This window comes from Choloepus didactylus, chromosome X (genome assembly GCF_015220235.1).
Source record: "Choloepus didactylus isolate mChoDid1 chromosome X, mChoDid1.pri, whole genome shotgun sequence".
Taxonomy (NCBI): domain Eukaryota; kingdom Metazoa; phylum Chordata; class Mammalia; order Pilosa; family Megalonychidae; genus Choloepus; species Choloepus didactylus.
In genome coordinates this window covers 89,648,309-89,663,963 of record NC_051334.1, presented here as the reverse complement: position 1 = coordinate 89,663,963, position 15,655 = coordinate 89,648,309, and positions in this window count along the sequence as shown.

The window sequence follows — 15,655 nt, the reverse complement described above, 5'->3', positions numbered from 1 at the left end:
AATACAAATGGCCAAGAAACACATGAAAAAATGTTCAGCTTCACTAGCTATTAGAGAGATGCAAATTAAGACCACAATGTGATACCATCTAACACCGGTTAGAATGGCTGCCATTAAACAAACAGGAAACTACAAATGCTGGAGGGGATGTGGAGAAATTGGAACTCTTATTCACTGTTGGTGGGACTGTATAATGGTTCAGCCACTCTGGAAGTCAGTCTGGCAGCTCCTTAGAAAACTAGATATAGAGATACCATTCGACCCAGCGATTGCACTTCTCGGTATATACCCGGAAGATCGGAAAGCAGTGACACGAACAGATATCTGCACGCCAATGTTCATAGCAGCATTATTCACAATTGCCAAGAGATGGAAACAACCCAAATGTCCTTCAACAGATGAGTGGATAAATAAAATGTGGTATATACACACGATGGAATACTACGCGGCAATAAGAAGGAACGACCTCGTGAAACATATGACAACATGGATGAACCTTGAAGACATAATGCTAAGCGAAATAAGCCAGGCACAAAAAGAGAAATATTATATGCTACCACTAATGTGAACTTTGAAAAATATAAAACAAATGGCTTATAATGTAGAATGTAGGGGAACTAGCAATAGAGAGCAATTAAGGAAGGGGGAACAATAATCCAAGAAGAACAGATAAGCTATTTAATGTCCTGGGGATGCCCAGGAATGACTATGGTCTGTTAATTTCTGATGGATATAGTAGGAGCAAGTTCACAGAAATGTTGCTATATTAGGTAACTTTCTTGGGGTAAAGTAGGAACCTGTTGGAAGTTAAGCAGTTATCTTAGGTTAGTTGTCTTTTTCTTACTCCCTTGTTATGGTCTCTTTAAAATGTTCTTTTATTGTATGTTTGTTTTCTTCTTAACTTTTTTTACATACAGTTGATTTAAAAAAGAAGGGAAAGTCAAAAAAAAAAAAAAAAACAAGGGAAAAAAAAAAAGATGCAGTGCCCCCTTGAGGAGCCTGTGGAGAATGCAGGCGTATTCGCCTACCCCACCTCCATGGTTGCTAACATGACCACAGACATAGGGGACTGGTGGTTTGATGGGTTGAGCCCTCTACCACAGGTTTTACCCTTGGGAAGACGGTTGCTACAAAGGAGAGGCTAGGCCTCCCTATGGTTGTGCCTAAGAGCCTCCTCCCGAATGCCTCTTTGTTGCTCAGATGTGGCCCTTTCTCTCTAGCTAAGCCAACTTGAAAGGTGAAATCACTGCCCTCCCCCCTACGTGGGATCAGACACCCAGGGGAGTGAATCTCCCTGGCAACGTGGAATATGACTCCCGGGGAGGAATGTAGACCTGGCATCGTGGGACGGAGAACATCTTCTTGACCAAAAGGGGGATGTGAAAGGAAATGAAATAAGCTTCAGTGGCAGAGAGAATCCAAAAGGAGCCGAGAGGTCACTCTGGTGGGCACTCTTACGTACACTTTAGACAACCCTTTTTAGGTTCTAAAGAATTGGGGTAGCTGGTGGTGGATACCTGAAACTATCAAACTACAACCCAGAACCCATGAATCTCGAAGACAGTTGTATAAAAATGTAGCTTATGAGGGGTGACAAGGGGATTGGGAAAGCCATAAGGACCACACTCCAGTTTGTCTAGTTTATGGATGGATGAGTAGAAAAATAGGGGAAGGAAACAAACAGACAAAGGTACCCAGTGTTCTTTTTTACTTCAATTGCTCTTTTTCACTCTAATTATTATTCTTGTTATTCTTGTGTGTGTGCTAATGAAGGTGTCAGGGATTGATTTGGGTGATGAATGTACAACTATGTAATGGTACTGTGAACAATCGAAAGTACGATTTGTTTTGTATGACTGCGTGGTATATGAATATATCTCAATAAAATGAAGATTAAAAAAAAAAAAAAAAAGACATAATGCTGAGCAAAATAAGCCAGGCACAAAAAGAGAGATATTGTATGTTACCACTAATGTGAATTCTGTGAAAAATGTACAATGTTTTATACTGTAGAATGTAGGGGACCTAGAGATACCAATTAGTGGAGGGGGAATGATAATCTAATAAGAACAGAGAAACTATGGTGGGTAATGTCAATGTTATGGGAATGCTCAGGAATGATTATGGTTTGTAAACTTTCTTGGATATAGGAAGATCATGTTGGAAGCAATAGAGTTATTTTAGGTTTTTTTTTTTTCTCTTATTCCTTTGTTTTCTTAGGGGTTGTTAATTTTCTTGGGGTATGGTAGGAACATGTTGGAAGCAATGTAGTTATTTTAGATTATTTGTTTTTCTTACTCCTCTGTTTGGACATGGTTTATTAATTTTCTTGGGGTATGGTAGGAACATATTGGAAGCAAAGTAGTTATTTTAGGTTATTTGTTTTCCTTAATCCATTGCTTTGTTTGAAATGTTGTGGGGTTTTTTTGGTTGTTGTTTGCCTGTTTGTTTTTAATTTTTTGATAAACAAAAGTTAAAAAATTGAAAAAAAATCAGTAGAAAAATGGGAGTAAAAACTAAATGACAAATAGGGTGGGATGGGGGGATGGTTTGGGTATTCTCTTTTCACTTTTATTTTTTATTCTTATTCTGATTCTTTCTGATGTAAGGAAAATGTTCAGAAATAGATTGTGGTGATGAACGCATAACTATATGATCATACTGTGAACAGTTGATTGTATACCATGGATGACTGTATGGTTTGTGAATATATATCAATAAAACTGAATTTAAAAAAAATATACTAGAGGGTATGGGGCAAGAGGGCAGGGTAAGGAGGTGTGGAATTTAGTTAGTCCTCTAGAGCAGCTAGTAAATAGCCAGGAACTGTCTGGAACAACTGACTGGGGAACATCCATGACTGGATGGACACACATCATACACCAGTCTGGAATGAGTGGAATGGCCGAGATAATGGCATAGAACTGTTAGAAAAGACCCCAAACTTTGGAGATTTTGCCCCTCCCCAACTGGAAGGGCAGGCTGAGTTGGAACACTTCCCTGTGGAAAAAAAAAGAGCAGCTTCTACTAGGAGCAAGGGAAGGGAGCACAAAGAAATTCCAATTGCAGTTTTAATTAGCAAATTTGCACTACTGAGTACAAGCTATGGGCACAGATAAATACACAGTAAGAGGAGGCGGGGCAACAGAAAATAAATAAATAAATAAATAAACAATAAACAAACAGAGGCTTTTGAAGTCAGCCAAGCTCTGAATACTGGAAGAGGGTTCTGCCCAAAGAAAAGGGGTACATAAAGCTGGGTAACATCTCTGGCTCTTGACTGGTGAAACTTGGGGGATCTGGATGGGCTCTGAAAACAGGATTTCTTTTTTCTGTTTTTTTTTTCCTTTTTTCTTTTTTTAAAGTATTCTGAGTACCTCATTAGAGAAAGCCTCAGGCATTTTCAATCATCAGAGCTGACCTAGGCAAGAGTGGAGTTAAGATAGGTCCAAGAGACAAAGTAAGGAGTCAAGTGAAGGAGATAATTTCCTAAAGGGCTTATTTTCCCCAAGAAAAGGGAGGGCAGGACCCAGTTCAAGGGATGCCCCTGCTTCAGAAAATTCAGACCCCAGGGGCTGGGAATTAAAAATCAGAAACAGCTTAAGCTTGCCTTCTACTTCCACCTCTGCCTCAATGATGCCCCTTGCAGGTACAGAGTCTGCTGAGAATTAAAAGCACCATATCTCTTTATGCCAATGGGGAGCTGTGGGCTGACAAGCACCACTTGCTGGGCAGGATAGGAAAAACACAGAGTCTGGAGGCCTCACAGGAAAGTCAACATCCTTTCTTGATGAAAACACTTCAAAGGACAGGAATAGAAGGGAAATTCCTCAATGTAACAAAGGGAATAAGTGAAAATCCCACAGCTAACATCATACTCAATGGGGAAAACTTTCAATTTTCCCTCTAAGATCAGGAACAAGACAAGGATGACCAATGTCACCACTGTTATTCAACATTGTATTTGAAGTTCTAGCTAGAGCATTTAGGCAAGAAAAATAAATAAAAGCATCCAAATTGGAAAGGGAGAAGTAAAACTTTCACTGTTTGCAGATGACACAATCCTATAGTAGAAAATCACGAAAAATCTACAGCAAAACTACTACAGCTAATAAATGAGTACAGCAAAGTGGCAGGGTACAAGATCAACATGCAAATATCAGTAGTTTTTCTACAGACTAGGAATGAGCAATCTGAGAAGGAAATCAATAAAAAAAATTCCATTTAAAATAGCAACCAAAAGAACCAAATATTTAGGAATAAATTTAACCAAGGCCACAAAAGACCTATACACAGAAAACCACAAAAAATTTGCTAAAAGAAATCAAAGAAGACCTAAATAAATGGGAGGACACACCATGTTCATGCATTGGAAGGCCAAATATAGTTAAGAGGTCAATTCTATGCAAACTGATTTACAGGTTCAATGCAATAACAACTAAAATCCCAACAACAAAGCTTTTCAGAAGAAAATGTAGGAAAATATCTTGAAGAGCTTGTGATAGGAGGTAGTTTCCCAGACCTTATACCCAAAGTGTGAGCAATGAAAGAAAAATCGGATAAATGGGATCACCCCAAATATTAACACATTTGTGCATCAAAGGACTTATTGTTACAAAAGTAAAAAGGTAGCATACGCAATGGCAGACAATATTTGGAAATGACAAATCAGATAAGGGTTTAACATCCAGAATACATAAAAAGATCCTACAACTCAAAAACAAAAAGATAAAGAACCCAATTAGAAAACGGGCAAAAAGTATGGCAGACGCTTTTCCAAAGCGGAAATACAAATGGTTGAAAACATATGAAAAGATGTTCAACTTTACTGGCTATTAGGGAAATGTAAATAAAAGTAAATATAGTTCTAGTTTGCTAATGCTGCCAGAATGCAAAACACCAGAGATGGATTGGCTTTTACAAAAGGGGGTTTATTGGGTTACATAATTACAGTCTTAAGGCCATAAAGTGTCCAAGGTAACACATCAGCAATCAGGTACCTTCACTGGAGGATGGCCAATGGTGTCTGGAAAACCTCTGTTAGCTGGGAAGGCATGTGGCTGGCATCTACTCCAAAGTTCTGGTTTCAAAATGGCTTTCTCCCAGGACATTCCTCTTTAGGCTGCAATTCCTCAAAAATGTCACTCTTAGTTGCTCTTGGGGTGTTTGTCCTCTCTTAGCTTCTCCAGAGCAAGAGTCTGCCTTCAACGGCTGTCTTCAAACTGCCTCTCTTCTGCAGCTTCTCTCTCAGCTTCTGTGCATTCTTCAAAGTGTCCCTCTTGGCTGTAGCTCTTCTTCAAAATGTCACTCTCAGCTGCACTTGAAAATGTCACTCACAGCTGCACTGATTTCCTTCTGTTTGTTAGCTCATTTATATGGCTCCAGTGATTTAATTTAGACCCACCCTGAATAGGTGGGGTAACACCTCCATGGAAATTATCAGTCATCACCCACAGTTGGGTGGGGCACATCTCCATGGAAACACTCAAAAAATTACAATCTATTCAACACTGATATGTCTGTCCACACAAGATTACATCAAAGATAATGGCATTTTGGGGGACATAATACATTCAACCAGTGTATATACATACACACACACACACACAGAGAGAGAGAGAGAGAGAGAGAGAGAGAGAGACAGAGAGAGAAACTATAGGTGCCGGAGAGGATGTGGAGAAACAGGCACAATTATTCACTGTTGTTGTGAATGTAGAATTGTGCATCCACTCTAGAAGGCAGTGCAGTGGCTCCTCAGGAAGCTAAGCAGAGAACTGCTATATGATCCAGCAATCTTATTACTAGGTATATAGTTGGAGAACCTAAAGGCAGGGACATGAAGGATATCTGCACACCAGTGTTTATAGTAACATTATTCATGATTGACAATAGATGGAAACAGTTCAAATGTCCATCAACGGTCAAGTGGATAAACAAACTGTGGTATACACAAATGATGAATATTATGCAGCGGTAAGACAGAATAAAGTCATGAAGCATATAACAACGTGGATGAACCCTGAGGTCATTGTGCAAAATTAGCCAGAACCAAAAGGACAAATACTGTATGGCCCCACTAATATGAACTAACATTAATGAGTGAATTTTGAAAGTCAAAGTTTGGATCATAGGTTATTAGTAGGTAGAAAGAGGGTAGAGATTAGGCATTTGATGCTGAAATAGTTAAGAATGTCTAACATGATTGATTGTAAAGATCTAGAAATAGATAGCACAATAATACCTGATGGTAGGACAATATTTTTAGTACACTGAACAAAGCTAAGCGTGAGAATGCTTGAAAGGGAAGGCTAGTGACATGAATGACACCAGAAGGAAAGATAGAAAATAAAGACTGGGACTGTATATCTTAGCTAAACCAAGAGTGGACAACTATGGTGACTGAATGTACAAATATAAAAATGTGTTTACATGAAGGAGAATAACTGAATGTCAACATTGCAAGTTGTTGAAAATGGGATGGTATATAAAAAAATAAAATCATTGCAAATTTGAGTTCACAGTTAACAGCAGCATTGTAATATACTTCCATGAAATGGAACAAAGGCAATATACCAAAGCTAAATGTCTATATGAGGGGAATATAAGGAAGGGGTATGGGATTCTTGGCATTATTGTTGTTGATTCTACTTTTTATTTTATTTGTTATTCTTCATTTTTTTCTTTGCAGTAGAAATGGAAATGTCCTCATATAGACTGTGGTAGTGAGTGCATAACGACATGATTATACCAGGAACCATTTACTGTTTACTTAGGATGGACTGTAAATCTCCCTGGCAATGTGGAACATTACTCCTGGGTATTAGCCTGGCCATCATGGGATTGAGAAAGCCTTCTTTGACCAAAAGTAGGAAGAGAAATGAAACAAAATAAAGTTTCAGTGGCTGAGAGATTTCAAATAGAATCGAGAAGTCATTCTGGAGGTTATTCTTATGCATTATATAGATATCCCTTTTTAGTTTTTAGTGTACTGGAATAGCTAGAAGGAAATATCTGAAACTGTTGAACTGCAACCCAGTAGCTCTGATTCGTGAAGACTATTGTATAACTATCCAGCTTGTACTCTATGACTGTGTGATTGTGAAAACCTTGTGGCTCCTACTCTTTTTATCAAGAATATGGACAGATGAGTAGAAAAATGAGGACAAAACATAAATGAATAATAGGGAGGGAAGGGGATATAAGATGTTTTGGGTATTCTTTTTTACTTTAATTTTTATTCTTCTTCTTATTTTATGGTATTGAAAATGCTCAAACATTGATTGTGGTGATGAATGTACAACTATATAATGGTACTGTGAAAAACTGATCATATGGTTTGTGAACTGAATATACCTCAATTAAAGTGAATTTAAAAAATGGCAATTCTTCCCAAAATCATCTTCAGATTCAAAGCAACAGCAATCAAAATTGTTTAGTTAGGATGGACTGTAAATCTCCCTGGCAATGTGGAACATTACTCCTGGGTATTAGCCTGGCCATCATGGGATTGAGAAAGCCTTCTTTAAAGAGCTTGAAAAGTTAGTTATCAAATTTATTTGGAAGGGAAAGTGACTTCAAATAGCCAAAAACATACTGAAAAAGAAGAATGAAGTGGTAGGACTCACACTTCCTGATTTAAAGCTTATTCTAAAGCTACAGTGGTGAAAACATCATGGTACTGGCATAAAGACAGTCATACTAATCAATGGAATCAAATTCAGATTTCAGAAATAGAACCTCTGACATATGGTCAACTGATTTTAATAAGGACCAAAATCCACCAAACTGGGACAGAATAGTCTCTTCAATAAATCGTGCTCGGAGAGCTGGATATCCATACCCAAAGAAATGAAAGAGGACCCCTACACCTCACACCCTATACAAAAATACAAAAATTAGCTCAAAGTGGATCAAAGACCTTAACATAAGAGACAGTACCATAAAACTCCTAGAAGAAAACACAGGGAAACATCTTCAAGACCTAGTGATAGAAGGTAGCTACTTAGACCCTATACCCAAAGCACAAGCAATAAAAGAAAACATAGATAAATAGGAACTCTTCAAGACTGAATGTTCTGTGCTTCAAAGGACTTTGTCAAAAAGGTTTTCAAAAAGGCAAAAAACTCAATGGGCAACAGAAGAAGATGGTGTCATACAGAGGAGTAGAAGCTAGTTTGCTCCCTCAAACAACTAATAAACAACCAGGAACAACTAGTAAAGAAATTGGAACAACTGTGGGGGGGCAAACATGACTGTCCACTCATCATACACCAATCTGAATTGGGAGGAATGCCTGAGAACACAGCAAAAAATCTGTAAGTAAAAACTGCAGACCCAAGCTGGGAGCCCCCTCTCCCCCCTGGCCCAAACTGCAAAGCCTTGCAGTGTTAGAGCGCAGCACTCTCCCAGCAAGCAAATATAGTTCAGCTGAGCTCCAACTGGGGTTTTAATTAACAAGCGTGGACTGCTCAATACAGGATATGAATTCTCAACAAGCAGACAGAGGCTTTTGGTGATGACTGACCTTGGAGAGGCAGAGGGTGACTACAGACTGGCCCTGAAGGGGGCTTTCTGTCCCTTTTTTGGCTCAGTGGAGAAAGCCTCAGCTATTTTCAGGTCCCAGCGCTCTGACCCAGACAAGGGTGGAGACAGCACAGGCAGAGAGTCGATTCAAATGTAAATGACCTCTTCCTAGGGGGTGTATTTTCCCTAAGAGGAAGAAGGTGATGCCAAGCTCTACTACCCGCCTTCCATTCAGAACCAGATCCCAGAGCCTGGGGGAAAACAGTCATGGGCCATACCTCCTTACACCAGTCTGGAGCTACAGGCTGACAGGCACTACCTGCTGGGCAGAAAAGTACAGTGACTTGAGGCCACACAGGGTGTACCAATTTTCTAAGACACCCTCAAGAAACTGGATACTATTCCCTCCTTCCAAGACCTCAGCCCATTCTCGTCTGGGAAAACCTGATTGGGGTAACCAAGGAAACCAGAGGCCTAGACAATAGAAAACTACAACCTACACTAAGAAAAACGAAGTTATGGCCCAGTCAAAAGAACAAACTTACACTTCAAATGAGATACAGGAATTTAAACAACTAGTGCTGGATCAATTCAGAAAGTTTAAGGAAGATATGGCAAAAGAGATGAAGCATATAATGAAATCACTGGGCGTAAATAAGGAAGAAATCGAAAGCTCGAGAAAACAACTGGCAGAATCTATGGAAATGAAAGGCACAACAGAAGAGATGAAAGACACAATGGAAACATACAACAGCAGATCTCAAAAGGCAGAAGAAAACACTCAGGAACTGGAGAACAAGGCACCTGAAAGCCTACACATGGAAGAACAGATAGAGAAAATAATGGAAAAATATGAGCATTGTCTCCAGGAACTGAAGGACAAAATGAAATGCAGGAATGTACATGTCATTGGTGTCCCAGAAGGAGAAGAGCACGGAAAAGGGGCAGAAGCAACAACAGAGGAAATAATCAATGAAAATTTCCCATCTCTTATGAAAGGCATAAATTTATGGATCCAAGAAGTGCAGCACACCCCAAACAGAATAGACGTGTGAATAGGCCTATGCCAAGACAGTTAATAATCAGATTATCAAACATCAAAAATAGAGAATCCTGAAAGCAGCAAGAGAAAAATAATCCATCACATACAAAGGAAGCTTGATAAGTCTATGTACGGATTTCTAAACAGAAACCATGGAGGCAAGAAGGAAGTGGGGTGATATATTTAAGATACTGAAAGAGAAAAACCACTAACCAAGAATCCTATATCCAGTAAAACTGTCCTTCAAATATGAGGAAGAGCTTAACATATTCTCTGACAAACAGACAATGACAGAGTTTGTGAACAAGATACCTGCTCTACAGGAAATACTAAATGAAGCACTGCAGACAGAAAGGAAAAGACAGGAGTGAGAGGTTTGGAAAACAATTTTGGGAGATAGTAGCACACCAATGTAAGTACACTGAACAAAGATGACTGTGAGCATGGTTGAAAGAGGAAGGTTAGGAGCATGTGGGACACCAGAATGAAAGACAAAAGATAAAGACTGGGACTATTACTCAGTGAAACCTAGGGTGCTCAATGATTGCAATAAAAGGTACAAATAGGTTTTTTACATGAGGTAGAACAAATGAATGTCAACATTGCAAGGTGTTAAAAATAAGGTGGGGAGTATTGGGAATTCTGGTGTGTGATGAGGGACATTTCTGTTTTTAACACGCTAGTAGAGAAGGCTTCACTGAGCTACCATCTGATCAATACCTAAAGGAGGTGAGGAGAAAGATGTTCTCGAGGCGGGGCAAGATGGCGGAGTGGTGAGGAGCAGAATTTCGTCTCTCCCCTAGAGCAGCTGGCAATTACCCAAGAACTATATGAAACAGTGTTTTCAGGGTTTCCAGTAACCAGTCACACATTGGACACAAGTTTGGAATTGGAGGAAAAGCTGAGATCGCAGTGAACACTGTAAGTTCCCCGGACCAGGGGTCTGGCGCCCCTCCCCACCCAGACCTCACAGACTGTCTTGCTGCCGGCTCCCTGAAAGGGAGGGGGAAAAAAAAAACAAAAAACAGCAATCTGCTGAGGGCAAGAAGGGAGGCTCAACCAAGCCTCAACTGCAGAACTAATTAACAAATTAATTAACTGACTTTGGGAGCTGGGGTGCTAAAGAAGGGCTGGGCTCCAAGAAGTGGGGGCACGTAAAAGCGGGCACCCATTCCCAGACTCAAAAAAAGCCATTTTTTTCCCTTACATTTTGTCCCTTCTGGCTTCTCACTGATCCCTTATCTTTTTGCATTTCAATAGCCCCCCGGCAGGGGTGGAACTGAAGTGGTTGGAGAGTAATTATCAGACAATAGCCCAAAGCATATCTTTAAATGCTCTATTCTGTCACTGACAAAACTTCCAGGCTGGGGAAAGACATTTAAAAGAGACTCTTTTTTTTTTTTTTTTTTCCTTTTTTCTTTTTCTTGATTTCTTTTCTACTTTTTTTTTTTTTTTTTTTTTTTTTTTTTAAATCTAAAAGTAATATATGTGATTATTTTCTATCGGAAAGCCCAGGTTGAGGGACTAGGCTGGGCTTGGGGGAGACAGAGTACCCACAGTGTCTTTGAATTCCGTATTCACTACTGAAGGCCTCCAGCCCCGTCTTTAATTGGCAACTCAGGCTGACCAAGGAATCTACCTGGAGAGGCCCCAAAGAGGAGAGGGGAGAAGGGAATAGTGCCCCTGAGAGACAACTGGAGTTCTGAGGACTGGGAGAGTGGAGGGAGGCCCAGCTCAACTGGCAGTCCTCCTTCTGGGAATTCAGACCCCAGGGGCTGGAATTCAGATTCCAGCTTCAGTCAGCCACGCCCCTGACAGGATCAGAGTCACCAGGAGAACTAAAGGCTCCATACCTCCTTACACTGGTGGGGGAGCTGCGGGCTGGCCAGCGCCACCTGCTGGACAGGAGAGGAAAAGCACCAATTCTAAAGGCCTCATAGGAGGGTCTCATTCTCAGGAAAACTCCATACCCTCCCAATGACACCTGGGCCTCACTAGACTGGGAAAATCTGACTAGGGTCGACCATATCTGAGGAGACCCACTCACAAAAAGGTTACATAGAGGCAGAACAAGAAACAGAAAAAACAGGAGGGGAAAAATTCTGATCAACTAAATAGAACCTAACTTAGAGGTCTAGAATAAGTTGAACTGAATAACAGAGGCCAGAGAACAAAGCGAACCAACAAGAAAACCACTAGGTAAAAGACAGAAAACAAGCTCCAAAATAAACTAATCAAGAGAATCAGATGCCTAGACAACTTAAGATAACAAGCCATACCAGGAAACACGAAAACATGGACCAGCCAAAGGAACAAACTAATAGCTCAGCTGAGACAAAGGAGTGGAGGCAACTAATGCTAAATAAATTTGATGAAATGAAGGAAGATATAGCAAAAGAGCTGAAGGATATAAAGAAGACACTGGCTGACCATAAAGAAGAATTCATAAACTTAAAAAAACAAATGGCAGAACTCATGGGAATGAAGGCCACAATGGAGGAGATGACAAACACAATGGAGGGACACAACAGTAGATTTGAACAGGCAGAAGAAAGGATCAGTGAACTGGAAGACAGGTCATTCGAATTCATACACAGAAAAGAACAGATGGTGAAAAAAATGGAAAAATATGAGCAGGGTCTTAGGGAGCTGAGTGACAACATGAAACGCACAAATATACGTGTTATGGGTATCCCAGAAGGAGAAGAGAGGGGAAAAGGGGCAGAAAGAGTAATAGAAGACATATTCACTGAAAAGTTCCCAACTCTTATAAAAGACAGAAAATTAGAGATTCAAGAAGTACAACGTACCCCAAATAGAATAGATCCCAATAGACCTACTCCAAGACAGTTACTGGTCAGATTGTCCAATGTCAAAGACAAAGAGAGGATTCTGAAAGCAGCAAGAGAAAAGCAATCCATCACATACAAGGGAAAGTCAATAAGACTATGTACAGATTTCTCTGCAGAAACCATGGAGGCAAGAAGACAGTGGCATGATATATTTAAGATACTGAAAGAGAAAAACTGCCAACCAAGAATTCTATATCCAGCAAAACTTTCCTTCAAAAATGAGGGAAAGATTAAAACATTTTCAGACAAACAGACACTGAGAGAGTTTGTGAATAAGAGACCGACACTACAAGAAATACTAAAGGGAGTGCTACAGGCTGATAGGAAAAGACAGGAGAGAGAGAGTTGGAGAAGAGTGCAGAAATGAAGATTATCAGGAAAGGTAAAAGGAGAGGAAAAAATAAGATATGACATATAAATTCCAAAAAACAAAATGGTAGTAGAAAGTACTGCCCTTACAGTCATAACACTAAATGTAAATGGATTAAACTCCCCAATAAAAAGACACAGACTGGCAGAATGGATTAAAAAACAGGACTCATCTATATGCTGTCTACAAGAAACTCACTTTAGACACAAGGACAAACATAGACTGAAAGTGAAAGGTTGGAAAAAGATATTTCATGCAAACAGCAACCAGAAAAAAGCGGGAGTAGCTATATAAATATCAGACAAGTTAGACTTCAAAAGCGAAACAATTAAAAGAGACAAAGAAGGACACTATATATTAATAAAAGGGTCAATTCATGAAGAAAACATAACAGTCATAAATATTTATTCACCAAGCCAGAATGCCCCAAAATTCATGAGTCAAACACTGTGATCACTGAAAGGAGAAATAGATACCTCTACAATAATAGTTGGAGACTTCAATACACCACTCTCATTAATGGATAGAACATCTAGACAGAGGATCACTAAAGAAACAGAGATGTTGAATTGTATGGTAAATGAACTAGACTTGACAGATATTTATAGAACTCTACATCCAACAACAGCAGGATACACTTTTTTCTCAAGTGCTCATGGAACATTCTCTAGGATAGACCACATGTTGGGTCACAAAGCAAGTCTCAACAAATTTAAAAATATTGATATTATACAAAACACTTTCTCAGACCACAATGGAATGAAGTTGGAAATAAATAAAAGGCAGAAGGTCATAAAATTCAGAAACATATGGAGGCTAAACAACACCCTCTTAGAAAACCAGTGGGTAAAGGAAGAAATTACAAGAGAAATTAGTAAATACCTCGAGGCAAATGACAATGAAAACACAACTTATCAAAACTTATGGGATGCAGCAAAGGTGGTGCTGAGAGGGAAATTTATTGCCCTAAATGCCTATATTAAAAGAGAAGAGAGAGCAAAAATTGAAGAGTTAACTGCTCACCTGGAGGAATTAGAGAAAGAACAGCAAACTAACCCCAAAGCAAGCAGAAGGGAAGAAATAACAAAGATTAGAGCAGAAATAAATGCAATTGAGAACAGGAAAACAATAGAGAGAATCAACAAAACCAGAAGTTGGTTCTTTGAGAAAATCAATAAAATCGATGGACCACTGGCTAGGCTAACAAAAAAAAAAAGAGAGAGCAGATGCAAATAAATGCAGTCAGAAATGGGAAAGGAAATATAACTACCGACCCTGCAGAAATTAAGGAGATAATGAGAAGATACTATGAGCAACTATATGCTAATAAACTAGACAACTTAGATGAAATGGACAACTTCCTAGAAAAGCATAAACAACCAACATTAACTCAAGAAGAAATAGATGACCTCAACAAACCAATCACAAGTAAAGAGATTGAGTCAGTCATCAAAAAGCTCCCAAAAAGGAAAAGCCCAGGACCAGATGGTTTCACATGTGAATTCTACCAAGCATTCAAGAACGAATTATTACCAATCCTGCTCAATCTCTTCAAAAAAATTGAAGAAGAGGGAAAGCTACCTAACTCTTTCTATGAAGCCATCATCACCCTAATACCAAAACCAGGCAAAGATACTACAAAAAAAGAAAATTATAGACCAATTTCTTTAATGAATATAGACGCAAAAATCCTCAACAAAATACGTGAAAATCGAATCCAGCAGCACATTAAAAGAATTATACACCACGACCAGGTGGGATTTATTCCAGGTATGCAAGGCTGGTTCAACACAAGAAAATCAATTAATGTAATACACCACATCAATAAATCAAGGCAGAAGAACCACATGATCATCTCGATTGATGCAGAAAAGGCATTTGACAAAATTCAACATCCTTTCCTGATGAAAACACTTCAAAGGATAGGAATAGAAGGGAACTTTTTCAATATGATAAAAGCAATATATGAAAAACCCACAGCTAACATCACACTCAATGGGGAGAGACTGAAAGCTTTTCCTCTAAGATCAGGAACAAGACAGGGATGCCCACTATCACCATTGCTATTCAACATTGTGCTGGAAGTTCTAGCTAGAGCAATTAGGCAAGAAAAAGAAATAAAAGGCATCCAAATTGGAGAGGAAGAAGTAAAACTTTCACTATTTTCAGATGACATGATTCTATATGTAGGAAATGCAGAAAAATCTACAGCAAAGCTACTAGAACTAGTCAATGAATACAGCAAAGTAGCAGGCTACAAGATCAACACGCAAAAATCTGTAGTGTTCCTATACACAAGTAATGTGCAACAAGAGGAGGAAATCAAGAAAAAAATCCCATTTACAATAGCAACCAAAAGAATCAAGTATTTAGGAATAAACTTAACCAAGGACATGAAAGATCTTTACATAGAAAACTATAAGAAACTGCTAAAAGAAATTGAACAAGACCTGAAAAAATGGAAGACCATACCATGTTCATGGATTGGAAGACTAAATATAGTTAAGATGGCAATTTTACCTAAACTGATTTACAGATTCAATGCAATACCAATTCAAATCCCAACAACTTACTTTACAGAAATAGAAAAACCAATAACTAAATTTATTTGGAAGGGTAAGGTGCCCCAAATAGCCAAAAATGTCTTGAGAAAGAGGAGTGAAGTGGGAGGTCTCACACTACCTGACTTTGAAGCATATTACAAAGCCATAGTGCTCAAAACAGCATGGTACTGGCATAAGGACAGATATACTGATCAATGGAATCGAATTGAGTGTTCAGAAGTAGACCCTCACATCTATGGACAACTGATCTTTGATAAGGCAGTGAAGCCGAAGCAACTGGGAAAGAGCAGCCTGTTCAATAAAT